The sequence below is a fragment of the Colias eurytheme genome, chromosome 12, assembly GCF_061535395.1.
Source record: "Colias eurytheme isolate Ceu_HAF_F1 chromosome 12, ilColEury1 Martin Lab GWU primary, whole genome shotgun sequence".
Classification (NCBI taxonomy): Eukaryota; Metazoa; Arthropoda; class Insecta; order Lepidoptera; family Pieridae; genus Colias; species Colias eurytheme.
This window is the reverse complement of record NC_142991.1, coordinates 10,324,549-10,338,258: the sequence shown is the minus strand read 5'-3', so window position 1 is coordinate 10,338,258 and position 13,710 is coordinate 10,324,549.

Genomic DNA, 13,710 nt, shown 5'->3' with positions numbered 1-13,710 from the left:
AAATTTTAGGTTATTATGTTCTTAAAAGAACGAAGAAAATGATTTAGAAGTTACTGGTTTTGTAAAGAATTCAAAACTCATTGTTGAATATACAATTATTAAACTTAACATCAGAATACTTTACGGCGACTGAGGTTAATGTATCATGTAATTTTTCTTATCCTAGAAAGTGTTCTTTCCGTTCTCTTTTCATTTCAAATATTTCTATAAAGTACGTAGATATGTTATATAAAACTGTATCTTTCATATTTTTTGGATTATTGTTAATCCTTGAATCAAGTTCTATAAGGAAGTTTGTGCTAGAAGAAAATAAAAACATAGCAACATCTTAAGTTAAAAAATGATATTTATCTCCTTAACTTCACGCACCATTAAATTATAAGCTCTTACGTAAATAGGTTATATTATATATTATCCGCTAATCGCTTCGCTCATGCATGTGCCGTAGCCTACCGGATGTCACACAGGGGTCAAGTACGTGCCGGTACCTAGGCTATCCGAAGACAGGTGTATCGTAAGTTATAATGTAAATATCTAGGAGCATGATAGGAGTTATTTGTAATGTACAAAAATATTGCTGGCTTTGGCCTGTGACATTGTGTGAGATATTTTAAGAATAAAGTATCCCTACTTGAGTGTTAGTGAGATAAAATGTTTTGAGAAATTAGAATTTACCATTGGTTTCAGGTCCCTTTTAAAAAGATTCAAATTCAATTGTGATCCGATGAGGTACTTTAATGTTCGTTTGTTTTATACCATTAACTATAATAGTTTTGATTTCATCAACAATTTCATGAATCGGGTAGAATTTGTATCAAAACTACAATAGATATGGTCTCTTCTCTAGGTCTAGTAAATGTTTAACTTTTTCTTTAAAAATAAAAAAGACTCCAATCAAATGTGTTATTTTAAAACGTATAATACAGTTCTTAGCATTTATTTTATTTCAAAAAACATTTTTATTTTTATAAGCATTCATTACCTCTATATTTTACGTCTTACAGCTCCGTACATTTTATACCCTTGTACGTTACTAAAAATTTAAGAAATGTCGATACAACTAATACTGCTTGTACGTATGACTTAACCCATATCAAACAGTTTATGATGCACCTACAAAAAGGCGGAATACCGTTTATTTTACGTCACATTCGCATAAACGTGATCCCTGGGCCGTTTTGTAACGAAAATCTTACCTATATGGAGCGCTCACCGCTGGTATCTTATTTCATACGACGTACTAATTATACAACCGAAGTAGCTGCGATTTTAAGTCGCTTTAGCTATCTGTGATGCCCGCAGAGCGATAAGTGGAACGCCATTTGAGACACAAAATTAAAAATTGTTTATTTTGAACAAAAAAAAAACACATATACGATTGATGGCACCTATAAAAGCTTTAACCTGTGGCACAGAATACATAATAGTAGCTAAACGCTACAGAACGGACACTCTCCGCCTCCCGCCAAAATTAAACTTACCTCACCCCCGCGCGATCAGACATAAAATGGGCCATATTTTTCTGCAAGGACGATACGCAACGAAGATTGACAACATTAATCAAATTGACTTAAAGTAATTTTATTATTTTGGATTTGTGATTATCGTTTTTCGTAGAAAATGGTTAGATATTGTGCTGTTTACGGATGTATTTCATCAGAAAAACGCGAATTTTTTTTTACGCTAGTCACAAATGTGCCAACCATAAAGCGTTAACACACACATTTGCAGTCTCTATAGTGTGACTGTCAAAACGATCATTTTGTATGGAGTGTCCGGGGTGTGCCTGTGGCACAAATTATTTGGAGTAGATATAGAAGGCCACTCGTGAATAAAATGCATATGTACACCGAGCAAAAGAAAATAGAATGTGTCGCTTCTAGAAAACCGTCATTACTGCTAGTGAAAGTTGTTAAAATATTATGCTCTGTTTTAAAAATAACTTCCAGATATGACACTTAACTGAATATTCGTCCTATTTTGTGCACACAGTTGCGTTTTCCAAAAGTCGCACCCACATCAGTCGATCGGGCTGTAAAGTTCATAAGACCTCAGTCTCCTTACAATAAATTGTCGATGCGCGCCCGTAACTTATTTAAGAAGTGTTCTTATTTTAAAGCGCGCGTTTTTGGGCGCATTGTGAAACATGGCGGATCGCGCGCATAAATTTGAACAATTTTTTTCTTTAAGCTCAACGCGGAATCGTTTTACGCAAAACGAAAAAGGGATGGTGAAAGCTATATATTTGTTTCGTTTTGTAAATCGGAACGCATCTTGGATCGTAGAGATAACTGTCGTTTATTTTGGATTCAGTTCTAAATTTAACGTTAGATGGAAGATCAATAAAAAAAACGACTCACCTTTGAGATACTTATTATAATATCGTTGTTGATAATTGCAGGGACAGTAATGTTGCTTCGGCGTACATACGTCAAATTTTAAGAGCACCTTAAACTGACACAAATATTTTTTTTTTCAAATTTTCTGATAGTTCTACCAGATTGAATCTGTAAAAATGTTTACTAATATCATATAATATTTACTTAAAAATATTTACTTTAAAAAGCTCACAAATATTAATGGTTAGGGAGCCAGGTGCAAATTGGGTTCATTATTTCCTCTCAAGAGATAATTCGTCAGAAGCATCAGAGTATAGTATTATAAAGCCTCGTGAACGTCAGCTGGCGCTCGGTTGGGGGGGTGAGCGGTTGTAGCCTCCCACGCACGTAGGAAAAAAAATACATTCATTCATTCATTTCCTCTCAGCTAAAAATTTGTCAAATTGTAGCTAACCCAATATCTCAACGGAAAAAAATAATCAGCTGGTTACAACATGGTGTATTATACGTCAGCTGGTGTCTCGAACATGAAAGTTAAATTTAAAGAAAAATTTATTTTCCGTGATTTCCTCTCAAACAAAAATTTACCTGATGATAGCTTATATGTAACTGTGGATAAATATATATGTCAGCTGGCTGTATCTTGGTGGAAAAACCGTCAGCTGATACGGGAGGCTACAACCGCTCTTCCCCCCAACCGAGCTCCAGCTGACGTTCACGAGGCTTCATAATACTATACTTTGATGCATTTTACTAATTACCGCTTGAGAGGAACTTGGTCATAAAATCTGTTCCTGGCTCCCGTACTATAACGAACTTGGCAATCATTGATGATTCCTATATAGATGAGATGCCTTTATAATCTTTATTTTTGATTAAGCCGTACTTTAATACTGTGGGAAAGATGAACTGATTGTAAATGGAAGTGTCGCAGATGTTTTTATTACAACTGTCATTAAAGACGCTTATTCATTCGCCATGAATTCTAATAAATTATATTAAATTTGGTACATTTATAACAGCTCAAGAATGAACGAAAGAATTGTATTTTTGAAGTGAAACTTCTTTAGGCGCGTTGATTGCAAGGTCGCGTCATGGCAAGATCGTCACGTCATGGAGTAAGGCGACGAATTTGGTATCTTGCCAAAGAAGTTTTATTTTTGACACGTGCGCGGCACGCTCTTTGTTTAGATTGTTAGATTTGTCTTTATTTGGATTAGGAACTGTAAGTATAACAATTTAAAAAAATAACCAAAGCTACCCAATATTTTGTGTTGAAAAGATATAAAGATGTTAAGAACAACCCTTTGAATTTCTTTAATGGATTTAGAAATGGCCAAAAGAAATCGCCTTTAACAATTTATTATCTTCAATTCACGGCTTCTGCAATACACGATTGTAAAGAAGCGTTTTTCAAGGTTTAACTGTACATTGAATTTATCGAAAGCAGTTCAGTAATGTTTGTGTTATTTGTCACGTAACTAATAATAAGGAATATAAAGTGTTATAATCCTTATAAAATCAATTTTATTATAATAACTACATCTTCTTATATTAGTAAGACGATTATCGAATATATTAGTAGGTTAGGTGTAATCGTTAAAACTTTAGTCCAAAACGATGTGTTTTGAAAAGGCAGCTTCTTTATTCAAATTTTTATTTTTCATGTAAATTTGGTATCATAAAATGTTTTCAAATGTCACCGTTTATTCTTAGTAACATATTGTTTAATTATTTATCGAATAGTATTTACGAAGTTGATCGAATTTATGATACATCTGCACATGACTTGAAAAACAAACTTTTCAATACTTATTTATGTTGTCTTTGTAAGATAATCGTGTAATACGTAATGTAATAAATGTAATACATGCAATAGTCCTTTAAAAATTTGATATTAAAGACTAAAAAAAGATCTAGCTTGATAAATGTAATGAGTGTTTATTTTACTTCTAAGGTATTGGATCAAAGAATAAGTAGCCATGTTTAAAAAATTCAACAACACTCTACAAATATAAAATTCTTCAACCAAACTGTTGAATTGTTTATAATCAATCCTCTCCAAAACGGCTTTACCGAATTTCATGAAGTTTTTTACATAGGTACACGTTATGCATATATAAGTTTAACTACTAAAATTAATTGTTAACTAAAATACTTTTAAACGGATTTTAAACGCGATTTATTCTCACACTATACTCAAATTAATTCTCATTTAATATCAACAATTAAAAGCTCCTTTACATAAAAACAAATAAAACAAAACGAATACAAATGACAATGTAACATCACCTTAAACATCTTGTGTGGTCCAATACATAATAGGTTTATGTGAAGGCACCAATATTTGGAGACGAATATCCCAGAACTACTGAGGTAGCGTGTTTGTCTATCTGTTTGGTGACAAATCTTGTTAGTATAGGGTTAGTAAATAGTTATTAGTGGGTGGTGTGAATGGAAGATTTGGTGTACATTGCGCGTATTGTAGCGGTTGTTGAATGATTGAAGTGATTGTGTTATAGTGGGGGTGTAATGTATCACTGAATAATTCATGAATTATGATTTTTTTTTCGTTTTCTTTTTTTGTAGTATGGACATGTAATGTAGTGGTGTGTAATAATGTAATCATATACATGTTTTATTTCGAATTTAATAGATATGTGTGAAGATATTTATTACTCGATAAAAAAAAATATATTTACACTAATATTGCGACCGCCTCCTTGGTACAGTGGTTGACGCGTGAGCGTAGCACCGAGGGGTCCAGGGTTCGATTCGCGGTGGAGACGAAGAAAAAAAATGTCTGTCTGGTAGGACACAGAAGGCTGATCACCTACTTGTCCCTAAAAAAAATCGATCAGTGAAACAGATGTATAATGCATCTGCCCCTTACCCCACTTGGGGACATGGGACTTGGACTGGGAGCATATAGCTATATATTTTGGACTTAGAATTTTAAACTACTACTACTAGTTAACTACTACTATTGTATTATTATTACTACTACTATATAAACTACTACTATTGTATTATTATTATATACTAGCTAAAGCTATACTTTAAACATTAGTAGGTACGTAAGTATACTAAAAATAAAACAAAATGCTTGCACAAAGAACAAAATAACTCCATTCGTAATCTTTCCTATTAATCAGTTAACTTTTTAGTAACATTGCTCAACAATTTCCCTAATTAATATCTTAGCGAGCGACGCCGACGCAAAAAATATGTTTCTCAGCGTAATTGGTTAGATTTATAAAGGTATGCGCTTCTTACTTAAGTAATAAAGGATAAGTGAAGTGTAAACTAGCTGTTAAAAATTGTTATTAATTTAAAAAGAGTTAATTCGAGCTTTAATTTTGTTGTTAGATCACGCTGTAGGTACGTATTTTCATTTCTTAATAATATAAGCTCGACTACATTCCTGAAGATTTTTAAATAATTTATAATTCATTTACGTTTATTTCTTTCTTTGGGATTATATCGGTTTCATTTTAAATCACTTTTTATAATAAATATTCAACAACTTTTTTTTATTCCATAAAAATCAGACTCAATCAGAGACCTTTACAAAAATAATGGATCAAATTTTTACACACTAACTTATATATTAAGTACGTCATGTTATATAAATTTCTAGTACATCTAAACAGTCACGCCATTCGACCTTAATACCTATATCTCATTCCCACTATAGCAACGACCTTTACAAATATACAGATAAAGTACGAATATAGAGTAAAGTCACAGACGATTAATCGATTCGAGTTCAAAGGAGCGCCGGCAAATAGGAGACAAATTAAACGGCAGTAAAAAGAATTCATTGCCGGATGATGCATTCAGTGCACGGCCTATCTTTATGTTACACGGCGATGCTACAGGGCCGTACTAACTACAATTAGGGCCAATTATTATCATATCATAATATGACTTCAGCTATCCTACACTACCTTACAAAAAGTCATATAATATCATGTCATGTTGATTTTGTAAACTACTGTACTGGGTTCCAAATTTCCACTCTAAATCAGATGATATCTATAAAATAATATTTTTGTTAATTTCAAATGCAATAACATACGATATACTATTTGAGAAATTAAAAAGGATAGAAAAATGTGTAAATGAAGCGAGATTGGAATCAGTATCTTTTCCTATACAGTTATATGGAAACTCTGCTTTAGGTGCGTAAGTTTTACTGTTCAATATATTATTTTAGCGTCTAACTTAGCGTCATATCGTAAAGTAATATTGGCCATCATTGATTTAATAGATACACATCACATTACACACATTTTATTTATTAATTCAATAAGTTACAGAAATTATGTAATATTACAATAAGATTTTTATTACAATTCCAAAATAACATTTATATAGGTACTATTAAGTCCAGCCCTGTTACTTTTCATTATACAAACGGCAAGCTATTAAAAACTATTTCACCTTGTATGGAGATCAATGGGATCCATTTTTGTCCTTTTAGTTATTAATTAGTAAGCGAGGCTTATTTACTTAAACCCACTACAAGTTTATTTGTTTTATTGATTTAATTTGTTATATTTCTACCATACATACATAAATTAAAATCCACATACTTATAAAATATGTACTAAAATGATTGTAGATTTGTAATTGGGAAGAAAAATAAAGAAATTTATCATTTATATTTGTCTTGTGTAATAAAAAAAATACCGGTTTAGGATACAATAAAAAAAGGTTTGTGCGCTCCTCTATAATATGGTCAGAACATAATATGTTAGCGAATATTTCAAAATATTCTAGATCGTATATCTATCAATAAGAGAGAAACTTCTGGTCATTTTGCATTCATTAATTTCCATACCTTTGACAAAAAATACAGTCTTAAAACGACATTGTAATCAACTTCACAGATACAGTGCCTTCCGAAAATATTTCCACAAAAGCTTAAGAATGTGTACAAAAAGCTCAACTATCACGTTAACCTTTCTGAGCACTTCATTAGTTCGAAATATATCCATAATAACACCATAAATTTCGTTTACACCTAAAATGATAAATACGTCTTCAATTCCGATACGTCCTTTCGTGTCATGTAAAAAAATTATCGCCCATCTCAAACTATTACATGGCGAATATATCCACTTTTTACTTGCAATATTTTAAATTTAAATTAAAACTCATTAAGCATTTTGCTCATCAAAATGCGCATATTCGTGCTTGCGCCCATCCTTGGTATTAAACAAATTTAGGCAAATTGGACATTGGTTGCAAATCCGTCTTCCCTGACTTAAAATTGTTGGTAAATTATTACTTTTACGCTCTATAGGTGTGTTATACATAAGTTGTTTTTTTTTATGTATTTTATAAATTTTTCAGTGTTCCATTTTTTATTCCATCAAATCTTTCACAATAGACGTTGACTGTTTTATTATTACGTCCAACAATTTAGTAACAATCTCTTTTATAATAATCTAGGAGAGTTATTCGCTACCAATATTAAATCGATTGTATTATAATATTACCTGTGATTGAAATTATAATATTGTAGTCTCATTAAATTTTCCTATAAATTTCAGAAAATAAAAAGGAGATCTTTCTATTATGTTCCATGACACAAAATGCATGAGATTTTTTACAGCGTTTTGTAGTTTCGTCTGTAATTGCCCTAAACCAACACGCTCATGTATAATGTGATACAGTAGCATTGAACACGATTTCAGATCTGCAGATAGGCTAAAAACTTGCAAAATATTTGATAGGCGTTCATAATTAATGTTTTGCGTCTCTGAAACAGAGGGTAAAATATGACTGCTTAAATTTAAATGTGTTTTTTGTTGATACGGTTTTTATTGTATTTATTAAATCGTATGAAGACATTGAAGCAAGTCATTATCAAAACGATTAAATTCATAATTTGTGGACTGATTTTAATACTAATTACTTTATTGGGAAAGTACATATTTATCCAGTAACATATTATTATTAAGTACTTTTAACAATATTTGAAATTACCATAAATTTCGGATATGTACTTTTTAATCTAAGCATTCAAAAGTTCATTTTCAAACAGGTATATCAAACGTCAATACTTCTACTTCTCATTTATCATATACAACAAGATTTCCGCCCGCGACTGCGCCCGCGTTTTCGAAGAAAAACCCGCATAGTTCCCGTTCCAAAATTCATTGTAATTGGTTCAGTAAGTAGTATTTGCATGAAAGAGTAACAAACATCCATCCATCCCTCCACACAAACTTTTGCACTAATAATATTAGTATAATAATTTTATCCCATAAGTATAAAAGTAAAATTTCAACAACCAACCTTCAACAAGGAAATAAATAGCAATCAATGTCGGTGCGAAAATTAAAGTAAAATATAAAGTGACTGTTAATTTCAAAGAGCCAAGCTATATTCTCCGTTCGCCCATAAAAGTGAACAATTGCTTATTTATTAGATTGATCACCGTCACAATGATTGAATATAGCTGAGACAATAAGTCGTAATGAGCCTCCAAATATATCTTTTCCTTATTCTATGTCGCCATTTAAAGGTATTGTGAGAAATAATTAGGGTTTTACGTTTAAAAGAGCGTGTGGCTTGAGATACGGAAACATATAAATCTATACTAATTTTTTAAAGCTAAAGAGTTTGTTTGTTTGAATGCGCTAATGTCAGGAAGTACTGGTCCGTTTTGAAAAAATCCTTCGGTGTTAGATAGCCCATTTATCGAGGAAGGCTATAGACTACATATCATCACGCTAAGACCAAGGAGTGGAGCACTGCGGGTGAAACCAGGGCGCAGCTAGTAGTTGATAAAACGATTTGAACTAAATGTAGATACGTATTACTAATTAATATAAATGATAACGCATCCGTTAATTATTTGTGTTAATATATTATTAAAAATATATACCCACTACAGGTTGCCAGCAACATTTTATATGCATAGAGCATATCTACTTATGACTTTAAACTGATTATAGGCTATTTGTAAGATAAAAAGATCGCGATTTCTCTGTATAAGGGTCTCAGCACACATATGGGATCGGAAAGGGATCGTAACCGTAACGCCTTTCGCCTCGCTGTCAACCAGGCGTCAACCTACCGTATGCACATAACGAAAGCGTATCAGCAGCGCCTGTACGTCAACTCGGCTACGGCTAGGCGACACCGCGCTTACGCCTCGCCGGCCCCTGGCTGACCTGGTTGGCACCAGATCAGTTTGAATCCAAACGTTAAGTGTAGCGCACGGTTATGTCTTGGTTTACAATACGTGAGTTGGCTATCATAGCCATAGCACTTGATGAAGAGGAAAAAGAAAATAGCAAGAAAAAAAGAAAAAGATATTGGGTACACAGTATGAATAAAGCAAGGAGTACTGAAGGGGAATTTCGAACTATAAAAAAACATTTGATGGATGATGAAGAGAAATTTTATATTTATTTTCATATGCCGAAATATCTCTTTTATAACATATTGCAGTCTATAGATGAATGTATAAGGAAGAAGAATACAACATTCAGAGAAACAATATCGCCCGAAGAAAAACTAGCTGTAACGTTAAGGTGAGAAATTGCATTTGATTTTGGAATTTTTAATCTGGTCTACATAAATATTTGTACTATAATTTTAATGTTTGTATTATCTCTATTGTTCTTTTTTTTAAGTGTACAAAAAAAATACTCGGTTCCGAAACTACAAGATAGATTAATTTTTATCCTCTGTCGATAAAAAATATTTCTTTTGGAACGCAACCCTCATTTGCGATCAGGTGTGCACAGGGGATGTACGTTTTATGTCTGGTGTATGTGTGTATATATTTTGTGTGATTGCGTAAAGTATTTTAGTAAATGCAACTTTTTTGTAGTTTAGGTAAAAAAAAATACCCATAAATCACATATTTTTTTATTATACAAAACTATATTATTAAATCCAAAAATTATGGCAATTAAACAAAAATAGCGCCACAACAAAAATACAATCATTGTATAAATTAAAGATTGTTTGAAGTATCAAGATCGTCAGCATTTGACGCGCCATTTTCTTCTAAGTTTGAAATATTAAAATCATGAATGTTTGAAGCGCCAGATGTTGATTGTATCTCGTGGCTAATGTTATTTAGAGTGGTATAACCTCGAGGCATGTCATCTTCTCTTTGGGGAATGTAAGGGTTGCGATAACTATAATAGCTTTGTTTCTCTGCGATTTCTTTTAACTCCATTTCCGAAACTGCATTATATATTTTACTTTTCATAACAGCTTGGTTATATTCTGAAAATTTTTTAACCGTTGCCACACCCCGGACACTCCATACAAAATGATCGTTTTGACAGTCACACTGTAGAGACTGCAAATGTGTGTGTTAACGCTTTATGGTTGGCACATTTGTGACTAGCGTAAAAAAAATTCGCGTTTTTCTGATGAAATACATCCGTAAACAGCACAATATCTAACCATTTTCTACGAAAAACGATAATCACAAATCCAAAATAATAAAATTACTTTAAGTCAATTTGATTAATGTTGTCAATCTTCGTTGCGTATCGTCCTTGCAGAAAAATATGGCCCATTTTATGTCTGATCGCGCGGGGGTGAGGTAAGTTTAATTTTGGCGGGAGGCGGAGAGTGTCCGTTCTGTAGCGTTTAGCTACTATTATGTATTCTGTGCCGTTGCCGCAATGCTCTTAAAAAATGTATCTATCTCATCTTCTTTTTTGGTTTCGTTGTGATTTAATAAATATTTCATTAAAGTTTGTGACGCTGAATTTTTTTCAATATTAAGTTTTTTTTTTTTTGAAATTTTGGATGCAACTGAAGATGCAGAAGACTCAGGACGCGGCGAAAGTGGAGTAGTTTCCGCTTGTAAGTTTTCTGGAGACTGAATTATGTTTATTGAGTTCTGTGAATCATCATTACCCAAGAAACTGCTAATATCTGAACCGTCATCATCATCAACCGAAGAGATCGTATTTCTTTCTTTGTAATGAGGTACTAAAAAACTCATTTCATCTTCAAAGGTCCACTTTTTCGTCGTCGGGGCTGCCTGACCACTTTTAGTTTTACGCTTCTTCATAGCTCGTCGGTGAGACTCTCTAAGATTTAACCAAGTTTTCTTGCACTCAGATTCTGAAATAAAATAAATCATGGTTAACTATATCAAGCGCATGTAGTTACACATGTATGTGTGAAAGGGAGTACGTACACACACATTCACATAAACATATACACGTATTATAAAACGTATATTAAATATACATTTATTGTTGCAGGTACTTTATAACTGGATCTACATTTACTAATTTATCATCGAGCTTCCGTTTAGGAGAATCAACTATTCGTTTGATAGTAATAGATGTGTGCAATGCAATAATAAATAAATTAATGCCAATTCATATACCTCAACCAACTACAGCCACATGGCAAGGAATCGAAGAAGGATTTAAAAATAAATGGAACTTTCCGAATTGCATAGGCGCCATTGACGGCAAACATGTAAATATAATTGCACCTCCCAATAGTGGATCGTTGTTTTTTAACTATAAAAAAACATTTTCTATTGTTTTGTTAGCTATAGTTGATCCTGAATACAGATTCATAGCGGTTGATGTAGGAGCCTATGGAAAAAACAGCGATGGCGGAATCTATTCATCATCTACATTTGGAAAGGCACTTGAAAGAAACACATTCAATATTCCATGTGACAAACCATTACCAGGAACTAATCATGCAATGCCACATGTATTTGTGGGAGACGAGGCATTTCCATTGAAGACATATTTATTAAGACCATATCCTCGCTCAAATACACGGAGACTATCAGATCCTGAACGGCAATATAATTACCGCTTATCACGAGCTAGAAGGGTAGTTGAAAACGCTTTTGGAATTTTATATCAAAAATTTGCGATTTACAACAAAAATATTAAATTGCATCCAAAGTTTGTAGATAAAGTGGTATTAACAACTTGCATTTTACACAATATGATGAGGACATATAACATTGAGATGAATTTACAGGAACCGAACAGAACAGAACAGGACATTACAGTTGAATTCGGCGAAGACCGATTGTTAAGTCAATTACCAAGTATTAGTGGTGCCCATATGGCTACCGCTTTTAATGTACGTGAAAAGTTCAAAACATATTTTCAAACTTCTACCGGACGAGTTCCATGGCAGTAGCTTTTAGCTTTAAATATTAATGTTAATTCTTAATGGATATTCCAGTTAAATTTTTCATTATAATTATATTAATCACAACTGTTTTATTTCCCATACATACCTACATACGCGAAAAACATTAAATAAATAATTAAATAGGAGTAGGTACTTACCAGATTGCTTTAAAGTAATACTTATTTGTTTCCAAGCCTCGTCCTTTTTTATAGTATTGCTGTATTTAGCATCACTTAAGTCATATAAATATGGATATTTTCTCACTTCTTCAATAAGTTTCTCCCTTTGCATCGTTATTTTGTGTTTGAATCGAACTTAAAATTTTAAATAAAACATACGCGCAACACGAATGAAATACTCCTTGCGAATGGCGGCGTCTTTAGCAGGCAAGTCGCGGGAGGGGAAAGGGGAAAGGGTGGACAAAGAGATGTGAGCTCGGGTACGGAGAGACGTAAGCGCGGGGACGGAGAAACGTAAGCGCGGGGACGATGAGCCGTAAGCGCGGGAATTCAAGTTCGGAGCCTGTTCCGAGGCGAGGCGATTACGTTATTATTCCGATTAGTGTGCGTTGCAGTAGGGAGTTTAATACAAACCATTCTGAACGGCTCGAGGCGATACGGTGACGATCCCTTTCCGATCCCATATGTGTGCTGAGACCCTTAGGAGGCAAATGAAAACCATCATATTATTTATATATAGCATTGTATAGTTCTCGCTTTCACAGTAAAATAAATCAGCCCTAAATGGAGATACGTGGGTATGAAGTCGATTCAAACATACTAATTGGATGAGATTTATAGATTTTTTACGGGAAAGTAAATTAAGCCTATGGCGTAATATGAAGCATTGGTGTTGTTATGAATTAATATTGTCTGTTTTAAGCTTTGTGAGAAGCTGTTCAGTATTTGGGAATCTTCGAGAAATAAGAAGTGAAACTTCTTTATGCGCGTTGAGAGTAAAATTTCAAGGTCGCGTCATGGTAATACCGTCACGTCATGGAGTGATGCGACGATTTTGGTATCTTTTAATCTTGCCAAAAAAATTTCACTTTTGATACGTGTGCTCGGCATACAGGCTCTTTTTTATTTACCTCAATATTATATTAATAGATATACTTACATTGTTGGATTTTAAAGAAATTCAGTTCTTTTGTTAGGTTGATAAATCATTCATTTCATTTGAAGGACAATGGAGATAAATTGTAAAA